The sequence below is a fragment of the Elephantulus edwardii genome, unplaced genomic scaffold (assembly GCF_000299155.1).
Source record: "Elephantulus edwardii isolate Elephantulus edwardi_28Jun2011 unplaced genomic scaffold, EleEdw1.0 scaffold00281, whole genome shotgun sequence".
Classification (NCBI taxonomy): domain Eukaryota; kingdom Metazoa; phylum Chordata; class Mammalia; order Macroscelidea; family Macroscelididae; genus Elephantulus; species Elephantulus edwardii.
Genome location: NW_006400031.1, coordinates 1,621,296 through 1,640,685, shown reverse-complemented (window position 1 = coordinate 1,640,685; position 19,390 = coordinate 1,621,296).

The following is a 19,390-nucleotide window of genomic DNA, read 5'->3' as shown; positions in this document are numbered from 1 at the left end:
AATCAAACTTACTACTTTAGCAGAGATATCTGTGCAAGTCTGTTAAAAAACCTAGTCCATAGAAAATTAAAAAAGAAATGTGCTGCTGTTTTTATGGTCATTCCACACCTATCCAAGGATACAGTTTATGGGGGCTTTTTCATATATTGCACAAAATATCTGCTGTTGAACATTAGCAAATTCCAGAACCTCAGATTCAAGGCATTTGAACAGTCTAAAAGCAATCCTCCCTTAAGATACTTGAGTTGCCGATCCAGTATCTGAGGGCAAAAAATTTCCACACCTACTTACTTACTTACTTCTAGGAACAAGAGACTTGGTATTTGCCTAAGAATACAACTGGCTTTTGAATTCAAACTGAACCTCTGTGTGTGTGTGTGTGTGTGTGTGTGTGTGTGAGAGAGAGAGAGAGAGAGAGAGAGAAGACAGAAAAAGAGAGAGAGAAAAAGACAGAGAGAGAGAGAGAGGGAAAAAAGACAGAGAGAGAGAGAAGAGTAAGGAGAGGGTATGGGAGACTGTGCACACGGGTATGACTGTAAATATATTTGTAAGCAAGAGTGAGTGTGGACGTGTTTATGTACATGTGTGTGTCTGTGTGTGTGAGTATGACAGGGATATGTCTGCATAATGTGCGATACATCCCTTTGCTTCCGGTGTTTTTCCTCTCTAATGATGTCAGATATGTTGGATTTACACAACAGCTCTTCCTCTGTTAATTGAGGGCTTATTTTGTTTGTAAATGTTATGCATTATTCATCCGGGGTCTCTGTGGACACCTCATTTCCTGCTTTGGAAAAGAAATCCAGAGACAGATAGATGGGTGTTGTCGCAGTTGCATTATTGTGCTGAAGGAGAGATGGGAGGTTGGAACCTTTTGTTCCTGTTTCCTGCTCACCAAGGCTTTACCTCCAAAGTGGCATGCAATACTGCTTGCTTCACAGTGGCACTCTCTTTTTATTTTTTTCATGATTATGAAATTTATTAGAGAAGTGACGGATGACAATTGAGTCTGGAATATCTGAGTATACAATTCTTTCAACAGATCGGTGCTGGTTAGTCATGCTCTCAGACAGATCTTTGATGCTGGGCCTTAAGGCTCTGGGTCCTGACCCACAATTAATGGAACCCTAGATCTGCTTCTTGTGTGTTACCACACAATAAACCGAGGACAACATACTCTTCTGTAGCTCCACTCTAGTTCAGCTCTGCCTCACGCTCGTCTCTGGTTCTCCATTCCCTCTGCTACTCTAAATAACACTGTTGAATCTCAGGCTTGCTCTTGCTCTTTTTTCAGGCAACAATATCCAGACTAAAATATATGCTGAACTTTGTGTCTTCTTTCTTTTTTTTTTTTTACTCTCTCTTTTGACGAGCACATAGACAACTTACTGTCCTCACTCTATAGATCAAAGTAGAGTTATTGTATAAACTCACTTTGCTCACTACAAACATTGCGTTTCTCAGGGTCCCCCTCCTGGAGATCATCCTCCCACGGAAAGATCAGTTGAGCCACGGACACCTTTCATGAGGATCTAAATTCAACTTACTGGATGTTCAGAGAGCAGATACAACTGACTGTGTGTAGCTAGATGTTTGGCTTCACTCGGCAAAACTCGGGTGTCATTTTGATGGATTTACCTGTCTCTCTAGGGCCTGGCTTTAGCTCGGCCACTTCTTGTGCTTTGCCACCTCCATTGAAGAAACCCAGGAAATACACACGGCATAGATGAGCAGAAGCTGCACAAAACTCTGTCTGTGCTTGATCTTGTTAGGCGCCATTGAGTCTGATTGAGTATGACTCATAGCAACTCTGTGAAGACCCGATCTAAAGCCTGGCCTATCATCCTGTGGCAATGAGAGTAGCTCAAAGGATAGGTTGTCCATATCAGGATAGAACTAGGTGGATCAAGGATGAGGCAAATGAGTTAACTGAAACACTACAACATAAGTTGTGCCAATCCTTCTTTAATTTCTATTTTTAACATTCTAGTTGTTTGATTTCTCTACTGCTTCTATGTCCATGACAGTAGATGTCTATTCCATGGTGCTTGTCCCCTTTCAACAGGGAACCCAGTGTACTTTGGAAATTTCCCTGTGTCTTGGCATCAGTCTTATCAATCATCCCCTACATCCAAGAAATTCTCAGTAATAGGGATCTAGGAACAAATGACGTATTTCCTTTCTTTCTTTGGGGTTGTTGTTGTTGTTGTTGTTGTTGTTGTTATGTACTGTTGAGTCACCTGCGACTCATAGTGACCTTATGTACAACAGCCCTAAACTCTGCTCTATCCTGTGTCAATCTCGTTGCCTCTGACATACCTACTCCCATTACCCCAGTGACTGAATCAATCTACCTCATAGAGTCTTCCTCTCCTGCACTGTTCCTCCACCCTCCCAAGCATGACATCCCTTTCCAAGACAACATGCTCAAAGTATGTCAGATGAAGCTTCAGAATCCTTGCTTCCAAGGAGCAGCCTGGTTTAACCCTCTCCAGGATGAACCTGTTTTTTCTCTTAGCAGTCCATAGTATATTCAATACGCTTCTCCAACACCATAACTCAAAGGCATCAATTCTCCTATCATCCTAGTCATTGTCCAGCTCTGTGATGCATAGCAAGTGATTGCAAAGACCATGGCCTGGAGCATCTTAGTCTCCAGAGTGACACCGTTGCTTTTCAGTAGTTTAGAGAGATCTCTAACAGCAGACTTCCCTATCACAATACATCTTTTAATTTCCTGGCTGCTGGTGCCAAGAGTGTTGACTGTGGAGCCAAGCAAAGTAAACTTGTAAACAATCTCAATCTCTTCACCATCCATCCTGATGCTGCCAATTGGCCCAGTGGTGAGAATCTTTGTTTTCTTGATATTGAGCCTCAATTCATATTGAAGGCTGAAGTCTTTGACCTTCTGCAGCAAAGCTCTTCAGGTTCTTTGTGGTAGTAAAGTCTCTAATCTCTGCTAGTTATATTTGTGGTTTGTTTTTTTTCTTTCATTTCTTTCATATCTTAGAAGATGACAACTGAAGATACAGCTTACGTCTGTAGGTTATATATTTCCTCATTAGCATAAATGTTTCTAATCCTACCTTATTAGCATAATTTAGGAAGTTAAGATGTATAACACATAGGATAATAACATCCATTCACAAAATGAGGGATAATTACATAATCTTGAGAATCATGACCTAGACAAGTTGACACATTTGGGGAAACACAATTTACTCCATAACCTTCAAATCAAACCAGTTGCCATTGAATCAGAACAGACTCACAGTTAAACTTGTTGGGCTTCTAAGGCTGTAAGTCAAACATCTTTCTCCCATCTTTCTCTTTTTAACCACAGGTGGATTAAAATCAAATGAGTATAGCCTTTGAGTTAGCAGCACAGCTTTTTATGAGCTTAGCTGCTAGGGCCCCCTTTATGTAGCCTTCCGAACTTAAACTCTTTGCCATTGAGTCGGAACCAATGCACAGCTGACTGTCCACTGAGTTTTAAAAGGCTGAAAAGCACATGGGAGGAGATCTTTCTCCTTCAAATCAGCTAATGGATTTGGACCACCTATCTTTATTGTTGCTATCAAGTACACAAAACTATTTGTGTACTATCAAGTTAGAACCAACCCATAGCTAGCCCTCCAGTGAGTTTTCAGAGGAAGTAAACCACATGGGAGGAGATTGTCCATCTTTCTCCTATTGAGTGCCTGTTGTTGTTGTTGTTGTTGTTGAGTGCCATCAAGTTGTAGAAAACTCATAGCGACACTATGAATGAAAGACCTGAACACTTGTGTGACTTTCATCCTTTCTCTAGGTTCATAGGGTTTCCAGAGGCAAGCTGTTATGGAAGTGGATGTCACTCCTGTTTCCAAGCTTGTTTGAATCTGGGAGCTCCATCAAATACTGTCCACCATGGGGAACCATTATTGTATTTGGCGCTATAGTGTCACAAGCCTGAAGGCCCGATTGAATTTAAGAACCAGAGCATGGTTCAAACTCCATGAGCTCTGTCATTCCAAATCCCTCCATAATCATGCATTCTCATTGGCTCTTGCCACCCAAAAACGCCCATCTCGAGGTATTCCACTGCTTCTCCAGGTTCCTCCTATTCTGATGCCACATGTTTCTTCATAGAGTCTAACTTCTATGAGTACCTAGTAGATTCACAACATATGTTTTTGCATTGGCAACGTGATTCCTTACCACTAAGCCAAATAACCCTAATAATTTATAATATTCACTGTGTCTGCTGATTCTCATTGTTTTGAGATTAGAACAGTCTACTCTTTATGCCACACTATCAAGATGACTTCAGGTTTCTGTTCACCCACCCACTCGTAGATACTCATGTCCCATCCATTTATTTCCCCATTTAGCTCCATGTCCACTCAGTCATTCCTATACTGTAGTCATGAATAAGAAAAATACTTGTTTCTGAGAAATGCATTTTTATGTCAAATAAGGAAGGCAGAAAATTAATATAACTGAATAGTAAGATTAAAGTTTATACAGATAATGATAAAGGTCTCTGGGGGTCAGCAGGAGAACAACTAACCTAGTCTGTAATGGGAGAGGAATGTATTAGAAAAGGTGACTTTTGAGTTAACCAGGTGTGGCATTAGCTGAAAGTTAAGAGTTTTGTTTTGTTGGGGTTTTTTTAGCTATTACCTTAGCCACCTCTCTGTTCTCCAGCTACCTTAACTACGAATGCATGGTCTTGAAAGTCATCAACAGCTGTGGGACTAGATTAAGAGAGAAAGAGAGAGTGCTTCCCACACTGGGAAACAAGACTTGAGGGAAAGTGGAGTGAGACCCTGGTGAGAGGAAGACCCTGGTGTCAAGACCCTCGTGATGGTTTTGAAGAGACTGTGGCATTGTTGTGGAGAAACTGTGGCAAGGTATAAGAGAGAACCCCTGACATAAAGTCCACAGTAAAAGATTTTGCTGTTCTTGCCAGATTATGGGGGGGGGGGGGGGAAGATGACTGCTGAACTGAAACCAGGGCCTGGACTAATTGAGGAATTATGCTTTGGAACTACTGGGATAAAACCTGGACTTGCACTGCGTGAAATTCTTCCCCATTCTCAAACTTACTTCCCACCACAGTTTGTGAGTCAACCATGAATAAATGAACATCTTTTTGCTGGCATGGCTCTAGAGGTGCCATGGAACTGGGCTATGGGCTCTTTATCTGCTTTCTGTTCTGAGGAGGTAAGGGGCTGTGCTATTCTCACTGCCTCTGACAGTTTCAGAAAGTCACTCATGTCCCTGTGTCCCATGCTTCATTTTCTGATGTCTGGACCCCAGGAGAGGTTAAGTGTTTGTACCATGAGGAGGAGTTTTGACAAAGCAGGCAACAGCAAGCAACAAATGCTGGCAAGGTTGTGAAGAGATTGAACTATTATGTAAAATGGTACAGCCACTATGCATGATGGTCTGGGACTTTCTCAAGACGTTGTAAATAGAAATACCATTTGACCCAGCAATTCTGAGAGTATACCCTAAAGAAACCAGTAGCATGACTTAAGCAGATGTATGCATACCTATATTTATTGCTGCATTATTCACAATAGAAAAAGATGGAAACAAGCCAAGTGTCCTTCAACAAATTAATGGATAGAAATATGGTAGATTCATGCATGGAATACTATGTAGCATTGAAAAGGAATGGACTCCTAAAACATTACACAACGTGAGGTAGCCTAGTGGACATTCTGCTGTGTGAAATATGTTAGTCACAAAAGGACAAATACTGTATCACAGCATTGTTATAAAATAGGGCAGACATGAAAAGTCGAGGAGAGAATGGGAATAGAGTGGATAGATAATGAACACTGTGTTAGATCAGATGAGAGAAAGAACTATGTGAAAAGAATAGATGATTAAGTTTTATATTAAAGAAGAGGTGCATTATGGGGAGGGCTATGGGAGAAAGGAAAGAAAATATAAAGCAGTGAAAAAAATTAAAATGAAACTTTTCCAAAGTTAGAAAAAAATAAAATAAAAAAATATGTTGTTATCATTGTAGTCGAAATCTCAAGGGTAATCTTATGATGAGACAAGAATCTGGGAATATCTCATGAGCCAGGTTAAACAGTCTGGGTTTTAAGCTTGGAGTCCCCGAGTTCAGTGGACTAGAAGAAAAGCTGAGGGCTGGAGAATTTAGTGCCTCATCAGCCCTCCATTATGCCATGAGGCATTTAACATGTTTGCATTCTTTTGTGACTCATTATTATTTTCCCCATAAGAAAACCAAAGGCAAGCACAATCACTTGGTTAAAATAAGATTTAGAACATTTTTATCACAAAAGGGATGGTGCTATCATAAAAGTCACGATCCCACAGGCAACATTTTCTATTAACGGTGGAAGATTTAACAGATGTCCATTATCAGAGAATGGGATTTGTTCTGATAATAACCAGCCAGTGAGTTGTGGACACAGTTTATAATCTAGAGTCTCCTTTATTCTTGTGTCAAGGTTGACTTTTATGTGACACCTGGACATGCCATAACTTGTTGCAGGGAGGCATTTTTCTTACAGGGTTATTGTTTTAATCTGGAATTCAACTGAGCCACGTTCCCCCCAGCCCCCACCTCTTTCCCATTCCACATTTATGGTCACCAAGTCTACACTGATGTTCAAGGTCATATGAGCTGACCTTCACAGTATAATCACTATGATGCGGGGAAAAGCATCAATTTTCAATGGTAGCTGTCGGTACTTCCTCTATTCACTGTTAATACACCCCTCACCCACCCAGCGTCTTTCCACTTCAGCATCCTTGTGGGTCCCAAAAGACTTGAAACACCAGGATGTCCCGATCTGATAAGGAATGCTGTGATACCATGCATCTTCTTAGACTGTTTGGGAAAGGTCTTCACTGTTTGCAGTTGCTGTTATATGCTGTCAAGTTGTCTACGGCTCATAGGAACCCTATGCACAATAGCTCTGAACCCTACTCTATCTTGAGCCAACCCCGCCGTACTTGACACCCCTGTTCATGGTGTCTTTCTCCAAGGACTGGTCCCTCCAGAAACATGTCCAAAATATGTGATACAGAGCTTCACAGTCCTTTCCTCCAAGGAGCAGCCTGGCTTCATCCTGTCCCAGAGAGACCTGTTCATTCTCTTGGCAGTCAGTGATGTATGTTCAATACTCTTCAACAACTCACAGGCATTGGTGAGATAAACTTGCAATCAGAATTCCATAATGTTTGTCTCGTTCTTATATAGTTTCAATCCCTTTAGTGTGTTTCCCAGTCTCCTGGAAACCTGTGAGCCTGGAGGTCACTCCTGCACAACAAAGCCAGCCCTCACTGTCAAGGTTGGCTGGCGTAATCTTTGCTCTCTTTTCTCTCTCATATTCCATGTGCCAAGATCTCTTGCATTTCTGAGCTTGAGTTTGTTGTCATGTGTGTGGACTTGAGCATCCTTCAGAAGTCAAGTCTGGCTCTTCTGTTCTTCTGTGGCTGACCTTTGACTGTCCTTATTGGCCAGTGTTCAGATTCATCCCTTGATTATGTGACTTCTTAGTCTGCTGACAGAACATCCAAGATAGTTCTTCTCCATGCAGGCTTTCGACAGTGCATGAACTCTGGCTCCTTCTGCAATGATACTCGACTGTTCTGACGTGCTTGTTCAGCCCCTATGTCAGTCCTGTTTTATAACAGTGGAACAGTGGCATTACGCAGTATTTGTTCTTGATTCAAGAAAAAGAAATGAATTAGTTAAAAAAAAAAAAACCTAAAGAAAGCATTGAAAGAGAAGCAAAGTCCTGCATTTTCAAGTCTGCCTGAGTTCGATGATCTTTCTTCTAAGCTTGTTTATGGATTCATAGGCTCCATCTGTGATATATAAGAACACACACACATATACACAAATTATCAAGAGCTGAACAAATACAGATTCAATGGCTGTGGGCACCTAGCATGATGTCAGATGATGAGAAGCACAATGAAGTCTTGACTCAAGCATCCTGTAAGAGGAGAGGCAAGATATGATTCTTGAAGGGTTAGGCTAATGGTCATTGAGGCAAATGCAGACTCAGAAGTGACTAGACATAATATGGACAAAAGACAGGAAATGGGGATGAATAGAAGATATTGGTCAAGGAGAGGAAGCCCATTTGCTGGGCGCTGTTTAGTTGATGTGATTAACAGTGACTTCCTGTGACAGAGTACAAGTACCCCATAGGGTTCTTTGGGCTATAATCCTTAGGAAAACAAATGGCCATATGTTTCCCCCACAGAGTTGTAGATATGTGAGAGCTGCCAGCATTTAATTGGCAGGCTAGCATTTAACCCTGCGCTACAAGGGTTCCCAGGTAGGAATTTTAAAAAGAAAATAGCATATTCATTCCTATTGAGTCAATTTTCACTTATGTTGAGCCTATAGATCACTGTATAATTTGCCCCCTAAGGTTTTCAAAGCTTAAAGTCTTTAGAGAATTAAATTGTCATACCTTTCTCCATAGAGTGACTGGTGGATTTGAATCAACAACTTTTCAGTGAGCAACTTAACACTTGACTGTGCCACAGAGGGTTCCTGGTAGGTATTTCACTGCCGTTCAACTCATAGCTGATCATCCAGTAAGTTTTTGAGGGTGTAAATAGCACAGGAGGCTTTGAAAAGCTTCAAATGTAAGCTCAGGAGCAGTAAACTTGATCCCAGCAACAGTGGACTGTTGAAAGTATACAGCCCAGTAACACTGTTCTGGAAGCCTGAGAAGCAGTGAGTCTGTCTTTGCTGGTGGCTGAGAGCTGTATTATTATTTTATCAGCTTAGGTCACACTGGCAAGCCTATGGTCTCCCAGAACCAATCACCATTTCTTATTTTCAAAGTGGAATAATGACCCCCGTTCTCTGAAGTCTTATTAGAATATAATTAAAGTGACATCCATCATGATATTGGCTGTTGGGTAAGTAGCAAAATATTTTGTTTTGTTGATGTACAGATGTAACCCGTGTTGAAGGTTGTCAGCTAGGTTGAATGCTGTGAAAGACAGAACAAAACAGAACATTTTAAAAGGCAATTGAAGAACACAAAGGAGAGTGTTAAAACAAAACGTACAAAAAGGTGGAACTAGAAAACCGAAAGGGAACAATACTCTCAATGTCAGTTCAAAGTGCACCAGATTTAGACTATGGTCTTTTCACACATTTGCTATGAATCTGAGAGGTGGGCAATGAAATAAGGATGACGGGAGAAGAATTGATGTGGATGCCTGTGGTGTTGGAGAAGAGTACTGAATATCCCATGAGCTGCAAAAAGAACACATATTTCTTGACAAGGGTTCAGCCAGTGTGCTCCTCAGAGTCAAAGATGCTGAAACTTAATCTCACATACTTTGGGCATGTTACGAGAGGCTATTCCTTAGAAAGGGACATTATGCTTGGAATAGTGGAGGTTCCTCAAAAGAGTGTTAAATAGGGAAAAAAAGAGGAGAGAGGGAGACAGGGAGAGAGGGAAAGAGAGAGAGGGGAGGAAGAAGAAGAGGAGGAGGAGAGAAAGAGAAAGAAGCTGGTTCCAAGTAGGGATAATGTCTTTATTAAGCAGACCTGAGAGGGATGCCAAGTGACCACGCACAGAGAACATCAGAATGGTGTACAGACAGACAAAAGCAGTTTCCTTTTGTAGGGACTTTCAAGGGGATTTAGAAGGGATGGTAGTTTGCTCGGGAATTTGGGGGCAAAGGTCCTGTCAGTAAGTGATAAGGCCTAGGGCCCTATCTGGACCTGCTCATATAGTTGTCTTGACAGGATATGATCAAGTCTAATTAAGATACATGCCTCCTCAAGGAATGGTCAGGCCTGGGGCTAAGGCCTAGAAGAACTGGGAGATTCTTCTCCCCAGGGAGGAAGACTCTCAACTAGGATTGACACAGTGACTGCAGCAATGGCTTCATGTATGTTAGAGATGGTGAGGATGGTTCATATCTGTCACTAGGAGTTGTATGCAACCCTTCAGAACCTAACAACAAGATACCAACAGATATTGTTGTTTTTGTTGTTAGGTACCCTCGAGTCGTAGACGACTCATAGCGACCTTATGAACGAAAGGCCTGAGCACTGTTCGTACATAGAGTTTCCAGAGGCAAATCATTTCAGAAGTGGATGCTGCTCCTGCTTCCAGGCTTGTTTTAGTCGGGAAGCTCCAGCCAACCCTGTCCACCATGGATAACCATTACCACGTTTGGCACATCAGTGTCACAGTGTTCAGCATAACAGCAACCACAAGTTACGTCTGTACAACAATGCACAGACAACGTTTAAACAGATATTAGTATAGATATACATTAGATTTAGAGATAGAAGGTTTGGTGTGGTTTTTTTAACCACAAGGAAGAGAGAGAGATGCAGAATTCAGAGGGAGGGAAGGTAACAAACTTCCTGGAAACCTATTCCCCACCTGTACCTTTTGCCTTCTAAGTAGGTTTTCGTATTTTCAACTCCCTGATTAGAGGCTGCTTCCAAGTTTCCTTGAGGAACGTGACTCTGCAAAAACATTAGAGCCTGCCTGGGCAGGCATCTGGTAGAGAGAGAAGCTGAAGGCATTTCATTACCAAAATCTATTTGAAGACATTTTGGAAATGTTTACGTTAACTCGCTGTCCTTCTCCATGAAATATCTTTTTGAAATCACTCAGTTAAGTGAAAACATTTTCTTGTTTTCTTATGTTGAAATGCAGTAAGCAAGGACCATCCATTGCTAGGGGGCCTTCCCTGATTCCTGGAGCCAAGCAGCAAGGCCTCAGTAACAAACACTAGAAACAAGTGTCTCATTAGGGAGTCTGTTGAAGATGGGATTAAAAGTTCTGTTGCTTTTTAAAGTTCTATTGTGAATGGGAACAATAGCCCACTGTGTTCACCTTTATTGCCTCTCAGCAAAGTGAAGTCATTTCCATTTGCTTTGTCTGATTCTTGTATTCATCTCAGCTTTCCCCTCCCCAGTCAGTGCACCAGTTACATCTAGTAGATACTCAGTAAATATTCATTGAATAAACGAAACCGAATCAGCTCAAACCCCTTGCTTTGGCAATGATTTTGACTCACTGTGACATCATGCGTTGCAGGCTAGGACTTCACACAATGGGGTTTTCCCCAACTGTCATCTTGGTAGAAGTAGTTCTTCAAAGCCTTTCTTCTATTGAGCTGCACTATGGACTGAGACTACCAGCTTTGATGTAAAATCTCCCAAGGGGCTTTTAGAAGGTGCACATTCCAGACTCTCCCTCCTGGATCAGGGGTACCCAGGAAACCTGTCTTCAGACGCTGTTCTAAGAGTGATTTAGAATCTGCATCACTGCCGAGAATTTGGGGCTTCTGATCAGTACAGCACACAGTCTTCACACCTCCTGATTCTGTTTGGACAAGATTAAACCTGGATGATCTTTAGCTGTGCAATTCACTGGAGACTCTCCTCAGGGTCCTCCCATGAGAACATGCTTTTGGACAAGCTAGACAATGCTGCCAGGCAAAAAGACAGCACTGATGAGAGGAGGATGACACCAAGGTTCTCATTTGCTGTGTAGCCTGGTCATGGAGTTAGTGGCAAGAACAGCGCATGGAATTCACTTAGTGTGTGCTCTGTGTTTTACCAACAACGTTCATTTCCTTTTGCAAGAACTTGGTTTTCCTCTAGGGGACTCAAGCCTTGAATGAGAGGTTGAGAGGTCCGCAAGCAAAGAAGGAGAGCCAGAGTCACCTGTTTTAGATATAGGACACACTTCAGGCTGGCAAAGCTTTGGAAAACATCCGATGATGTCATCTTGCAAAGAGCAAACAAATTAATTGAAGCATGAGGGATTGCACTAATAATGCGCTTCTCGTTAGCTCACTCTGTAGTGTCACTGGAGTTAGTGTCGGTTTGGTAGCTCATAATATCACTCCTTGAGGGTAAACTTGCAAATGACCCTGCCAGTGGTCAGAGTAGTTGGTACTGAACGCAAGGGGTTCCTTCCATAGTCAATTGCCAGTAAGACAGATGGATTGAAATATCCATAAGCACTCTGGAAGTGGCCATTGGCCTATCTATCTATCTATTTATTTATTACAGAGGTTTTGGATTTCCATTCATTCATTGCCGCAATTTTCTCCCTGCCCACCCCTCCCCACCAGCTCGCTTCCCCCTCCGAAGAGAGAAAAAAAAGAAAAAAAAAAATCCTTCATTAGTATACAATTTCCACGTCCCTTCCCTCCACCCCCCACCCCGAGTACACTTCTCTATGCAACCTTAATTCTGGATTCCTGTGCTAACCATAATACTCAATCATATATCACTTCTAATCTCTTCTTTCCCTCATCTGTTTCAATACAATACACATAAATTATCCAGTTTTTTCTGTCATACCCCCACCCTGATATCAGACCCATTCTAAACTAGGGTGACACACCAACTCACTTAACAGTGCACTCTTGTTAGTAAAAAAAAAAAAAAAAGACTTTCTACATTTGAAAAGAACATTTCATATTTAAGTACCAGTAATTCAGGAAGGGCACAGTCCCCTTCCTGGTAAACAGGCATATTAAGATACAATTTACATGACTTGGGAAAGAGCCTCAAAGAGATCTAAGAGAGATGCGTTTTTCTCTTCTGCTAAACAGACAGATCAGACTACTTTACATGACTAAAGAAAGGAAACTAAGAATTCCAAGGTCAAGTTTTTACAGGCTGGAGATAACTGATGTCAGTTTTATAACTATAGTGTCACAACTGATACATATATAGAGTATTCCGAACCCATCAATACCACCCATCATAGTCTGATGCCCCATCTCCACCTCAGTCTCTATAATCCCTCAACAAGGCTGAGCTTAGTGCCACATGGCCCCTCATCACCAGCAAATTCCCTGACACACCCTCTGTTAGGCCAGAAATCAAAATGCAGGTTGAAGTTCAACTAAAAAATGCTATATCAGGATATTTTCCAAAACCAGAACTCAGAAAAATCCTAGGTCAGGACCTTCCCTAAAACCAGAACTTAGAAAACACTATGACAGGACATTTTCTGAAACGAAAACTCAGAAATCCTATGTCAGGACATTTCCCAGAACCAGTTTCCCAAGACCAGGAACTTTATGCCCCAATGAACCACTGCAACAACCTCCATATAAACCCCTGAGCCCAACCCCCAGGGCTACTCCCCTTGCTGAGTAGCCCGGAACACAATAAACTCTGAGAAATGTTTCTACCTCCGCGTGGTACTAGGCTTCGATCTGAAACCTTTCACCCTCCTGCTCCCCAGTGACGAGTCAAGAGATGAGGATGGGCAGTAACTCATGACACTGAGTGTGGCACCAATCCGGATGAGGTTTTTGCCTTGGCAGCCCCTCCTCATGCAGAACCATAGTCTATAGGGTCATTCTGGTCTCAGGCTGATAGACTACATTGGTCCACTTACCCCTGCACCCCTCTGGTGAGCCACTGAACTCAGTGAGGGCTCACCACCGTGCAGCACAATGGAAAGTAGAAGGGGTGGAGCCTCAGAGAAAATAGTCCCCACAAGAGCCTCCTCTCCATCCTGTCCTGTTCCTCACAGCATGCCTTTCGATTGCTAGGGAGAGAGGTAGTTCTGCCTGGATGGTGGAGATACTCTTAGGCCTTGTCTCCTCTGAACATGCTGGTGAAGAGCTTCTTGTTAGGTGCCAGTGAGTGGAGTCTCACTCACAATGAGTCTCTGTACAACAGATCAAAACCTTCCCCATCCTGCACTGTTATCACAGTCTCCAGAGCGCTTAAGCCTCTTGTTACAGTCACTTTTGTCAATCCATTTCTTGGAAGGTCTGCCTCTCCTTCATGGACCCTTCCTCTTTCTAAGCATGATGCCCCTTTCCAGGACTGGACCCTCCTTACAACATAACTCAAAACATGTGAGATGAAGTCTTACCATCTCTGCCTCTGAAAAGTACTCTGTCTTTTCATAGAATGATTTGTTCTTTTGGCTGTTTCATGACATATATTCCGTATTCTTCACCACCTGCAATTCAAACGCATCAGTTCTTCTTATGTCTTTTTTATTTACTGTCCATTTTTCACATGTGCCTGAAGCAAGTGAAAATTCCATGGCTTGGGTCCAGGGCACCTTACTGTTTAAATTGACAATTTTTTACATTGAATCTGCAAAAGTATCTGTTACTAGATACTGATACTGTTTCTACATTTGAAATTTGGTAACTGGAACATCTTTGTTAATTTGTAATATGAATTATCCAACTCTCTGGATTGGAGTATCATTGACTAATGTGAGAAGTTCTATTTTGACAATTTCAGCCCTGATAGGCTTTATGAAATGTCTACTTAAATTTTGAAACTCCAGGGTGTGAAAATAACCAATATATATGCAGTTGAAGCTTAAGCACTAGAAGCGCAGATAGGTTCCAACTTACTAAAAGCTTCATTCAACCTGGACGTTTTGGGTTGGGTTTTTGTTTTGGTTTGGTTTTGGTTTTGCTTTTTAAATTAACTTTAATGAACATTTGCAGAGACTTAGGGTGTCCAGTCATTTATTGTTGCACTTTTCTCCCTGCCCACCCCCTTCCCCAGTTCACTCTTCTCCTTAAAAAGTAAAACTCTTTCATTGTTATGCAATCCGTCCCACCCCTAAGTCCACTCCACTGTGTAGCCTTCATTGTAGACTCCTGTCATGGCAATAATACCCAATCATATATCCCTTTTAAACAGTTCTCTCCTCATCTGTTTCAATCCAGTATATATCATTCCTCTCCTCCTTCTCTGTCTTCTCTCAACCCCAATGTCAGTCTCATTTTACAACAGTGGCCCTATGCAGTATTTGTCCTTTTATGACTGAGATACTTCACTCAGCATAATGTCCTCCAGGGTCACCCATTTTGCATAATATTTCATTAGTTCCTTGTTTTTCAAGGCTTCCTAGTTGTGTGAATATACCAGAGCTTCTCTACAATCTGGATGGATGTCTTTTATCTTTCAAACTTTTTACTCTCTTGAGCAATTTTAAGTGAAATAAACTTTGGCTTTTAGAAGGATTTAAAAAGAGGGGGAGTGAGACTCTTGACATCAATGCAGCACATCTTCTCCCTGCTTTTTTCATGGCTGTTGATTGTGGATCCAAGGAGACTATGTGGTGAAAAAAATCAGAAATGAGGGATGAATGGGCCACAGCTATGGATTTCTAGAGGCCCTGTCTTTTCCCACAGAGTATGGGCACCATTAAGGTTCCTTTGAGGGTTAAATCCTTATTTACTCAACCTAAGCTATAGAGTTGGACAGTCTAGAGAGAATAAAGAACGGCGGGGATAGAGATCACTAAGAGGATCTAGTGCTGGGCTTATCTGGTTACTGACACCCTTAACTAGAATACCCTGCAGCCTACCCTGCCCCTTGTACTCTTGGTGGTGGTTCACTCACTTCACCAATAGATGTCAGTCTAGAGACTAAGGTACACCTGATCCAGACCATGGTCTTTGCCTTTACATGCTATTATGCATCAGAGAGCTGGACAGTGACTAAAGATGACAGAAGAATTGGTGACTTTGAGTTGTGAGGCTGGAGAAGAGTATTGAATATACCATGGACTGCCAAGAGAACAAACAGATTTGTCTTGGAGTAAGTGAAACCAAGCTGTTCTTTAGAGGCAAGGATTTGGAGGCTTCATTTCAAATACTTTGGACATGCTGCCGGGAGGGACCAGTCCTTAGAGAAGGACATCCTGTTTGGAAGGGTGTAGGGACAGGTCAGAAGAGAAAGATCCTGGATGAGATGGATTGACACAACAACTTGAGTAACGAGGGTCACTGTGTCAGAGACAGTGAGATTGGCTCAGGATAGAGCAGGGTTCAGAGGTATTGTGTATAGGGTCATTATGAATCACAGGTGACTCCATGGCACACAACAACAACAGGTAAAATAAGGCAAAATGAAAGCCCTGAGTCCAGTAAAGGTCAAGTAAGTGATAATTGAAATGGTCAATAATGGCACAAAGTTACCCAGGCAGGAGTTGGCCGAGCTAAGCTGAGTCCCACACCCATCTTGACCTTAAACTTTGTTCACTGATTTCTTCCTTTAACCTGCCTCACATTTGTTAATGGAGCTCAGATTCCCTTTGATCCTCTGTGGATTTTGCATGTTTCTTCCATGTGGAACATTAATACTCTGTGATCAGAGTATTAAAGTGAGACATAGCAGAGATAGAGTGCATAGGTGTCAATCATTTGAAAAGTAGTGGTGGGAAGAAACCATGTTAGTCTTCCTCTCTAACATTATTCTAGAGAAGTATTTTTCAAAGAGCAATGGGGAATGATTTTGCATGACACAGGGTGAATAGAATTTATTTATAATTCTTCATTTTATTGGAGTCCCTGGGTAATGTGAACATTTAATGTACAAACATACCCAAGGACTGACTGAAAGAGTGGTGGAAAGATTCCGCAATCAAGAACTTTCAGGATGTCATCCAGAGCTCAGTTCTGCTCTGGCCCATGTGGTAGTTGCTTTAAGTGGGAGTTGACTTGATAACCACTGATTTTAGAAATATTTTGTGTATTAAAATACAGAAAATTAAAATACCAAACCCATTATTGCTCAGATATGATTATATCCTAAGACACTTTTTGTTAGGTACCCTTGGGTCAAGTACAACCACAGTGACCCTATAAACAGATCTGAATCCTGTCTTATTCTGTGCTGGCCTCACTTCCTGATGCACTAGAGTCCATTGCAGCAGTTTCTGTATGTCAAGACCTCAACGTGTCATTAAAATGAGCTCATTTGAAGTAAATACTGGGAGCAGTAGTAAATAAAAGAGGCAGTGGTGTCTGGATATGGCCAGAACCTGTGAAAGGAACATTTGAATGACTTGATCTAGGGATCAATTCTCATTAAAGAGTTTTGACTCAGTTTTCTGTCGTTAATGCTAAGCTGCAACAATAGACTCAAACATGGCAGTGATACTAAATGTGGTGTGAGACCAGGCTCTGTTTTGTTTGGTTGTTCAGAGAGTTAGTAAGAATTGAAGACAATATAACATCAACTAACAATAATAATTTTCAATCCTATTTATTTTAAAGAAGTACCTTTCTCATCACTCTATTATCATGAGTCCTCTGAAGTACTGTCCACTCTTTGTTTATAACAATTGCTGACTCTTTCTGTATTTACAAATAAGTATGCTTAAAATGTTAAAATAAATAAAGGAAAAATAGAATCTAAGGCCTTATAAAAAATACCACTGATAAAGAAACCAATAGAAAAATGTGTGAAAAGCACAGAAATGGAAATAAAATCAAAGGATGAGGTTAAACAATGGTCTAGACCAGCTATCAGCGAGCTATGACCTAGGGATGGCCTGATGGATACCTGATCCAGACCATAGTCTTCACAGTTACTTGCTCTGCATTAGAGAGCTGGACAATGACTAAGGATGATTGAAGAATTGATACCTTTGAGTTGTGAGGCTGGAGAAGAATATTGAAAATACCATGGACTACAGGTTTGTTCTGGAGAGGGTGAAACCAAGCTGCTCCTTGGAGGCAAGGATTTTGAGGCTCCATCTCAAATATTTTGGGTATGTTACCAGGAGGGACCTGTTTGGTGTTTTCTTGTGGGGAGGGGGGTTGTAAATGAAGTTTTACTGGTATACAAAAAAAAGAAAAAGAAGTATCAATGTTAAACTAAAGCAAAAGAAAATACGGCTTGAATTTGGTGTCAGGACTTTCAGCTAAATGAGTTTCTTCCTAATCCAGTGCTGGTGGTGGTATAGGGGCGGGTTTGTCTTCTACAGACGTCATTTCCCTTGTCTAAGGACAGAAAAGGAGGAAGGGCAGAACACGTGTCAACCCTTGTCTGTTTTCAGAGTCTGTGCCCTTTCTCCGCCTTTCCTAGAGGAGTAGCAAAGTCTTCAAACTCTAGGAAATCTATGACTTGAATGAAGGGTATTTTAATTTCTGTCTGTGCCCTTTGAAAAATAAAATTGACCTTTGTGTTCCTGGAACTAGCTGATTCCTTTAATGCTCTTGGGCGCTTTAATTAGCCTCAATTCCATGTATTCGAGGAAATGAATTTTGTTTCAAATAGTGCAGGAGCCTCTGTAGGAAAGAAAAAAAGGAGAAAACATATTAACAAATGAAATGCTCAGGTTGAAAACGCTAATTTAAAAATGCAATATTGCAAGTGCTTAAATTAAGAGCCTGGAAAAGTACAATATTAATCCTGGATCCTTCAATTTACAACTGTACCAGCAGACAGTTGTTGGGGGAAAAAGCAAAAACTTCCCTTCCAGTGTCGATGCCCTTAAGTTACACTGTTTGAAGTCTCTTTTTGAATATGGAAATTGGCAATTTTCTGAGGTCTCATGACCATACTGGCTTCTCATTTTGACAGGTTACATTTGTCAAAATCAAACTTTTGGTGAATCACTTCTTATTACATTAGTGAGCCGTCATCGTCATTGCTGGAACCAGCATGCTTTATCAACACCATTTTGATACACTGAAAGTTACTTCATTTATGAACAAGACGGACTATAGGATATTAAGCTGATTTTATTGACAGCATGATGCTCTCGTGGTATGGGACACAAGTGACAAGAATCCTTAGTGCTGTGAGACTGACAAAGAGTTTACAAATGATGTACTTTTTTTCTTTCTTCTTGCAATTATGAATAGTCCCTAGCCAACACCACACAGGAACTGCTCATATACCACGGATGTCTAGGGGATAGGAACAGTGACAGGTGGAGAGGCTGTGAATGGAACCCGCTGAATATATTAACTTGCAACATTGCCTTCCATTCTGAAAGTTCATCACAGATCACCTCTACAAGAAGATGTTCTCTGAAGCTGTCCCATCACATGGACATGGCTCGCTATTTTTTATACACTAGGTTGCTTGACCAACAAGAGATCCCTTAGCCCCTCCAACCAAACATTCTAACTTGAGACTGATGCGTAATTCTTGTTTATGATACCACCATATATGGTCTCCTTCAGTGGGGTAAATGGTACTTAATGCACTGCTACTAACAAAGGAATTTTAACTGTTGAAATGTACTTGGAGAGATCTTGGAAGAAAGGCCTTGTGACCTTTTTCTTTGGACAAATTGTTGTTGTTGTTATGTGCCGTCGAGTCGTTTGCAACTCATAGCGACCCTGTGTACAACAGCCCTCAACCCTGCTCTACCCTGTGCCAATCGCATTGCCTCTGACACACCCATCCCGATTACCCCAGTCACTGAATCAATCCACCTCATAGAGGGTCTTCCCCTCCTGCGCTGTTCCTCTACCCTCCCAAGCATGGTGTCCCTCTCCAAGGACTGGTCTCTCCTTACAACATGTCCAAATTGTGTCAGACGAAGCCCCAAAATCCTCGCCTCCAAGGAGCAGCCTGGTTTAACCCTCTCTAGGATGAATCTGTTTGTTTTCT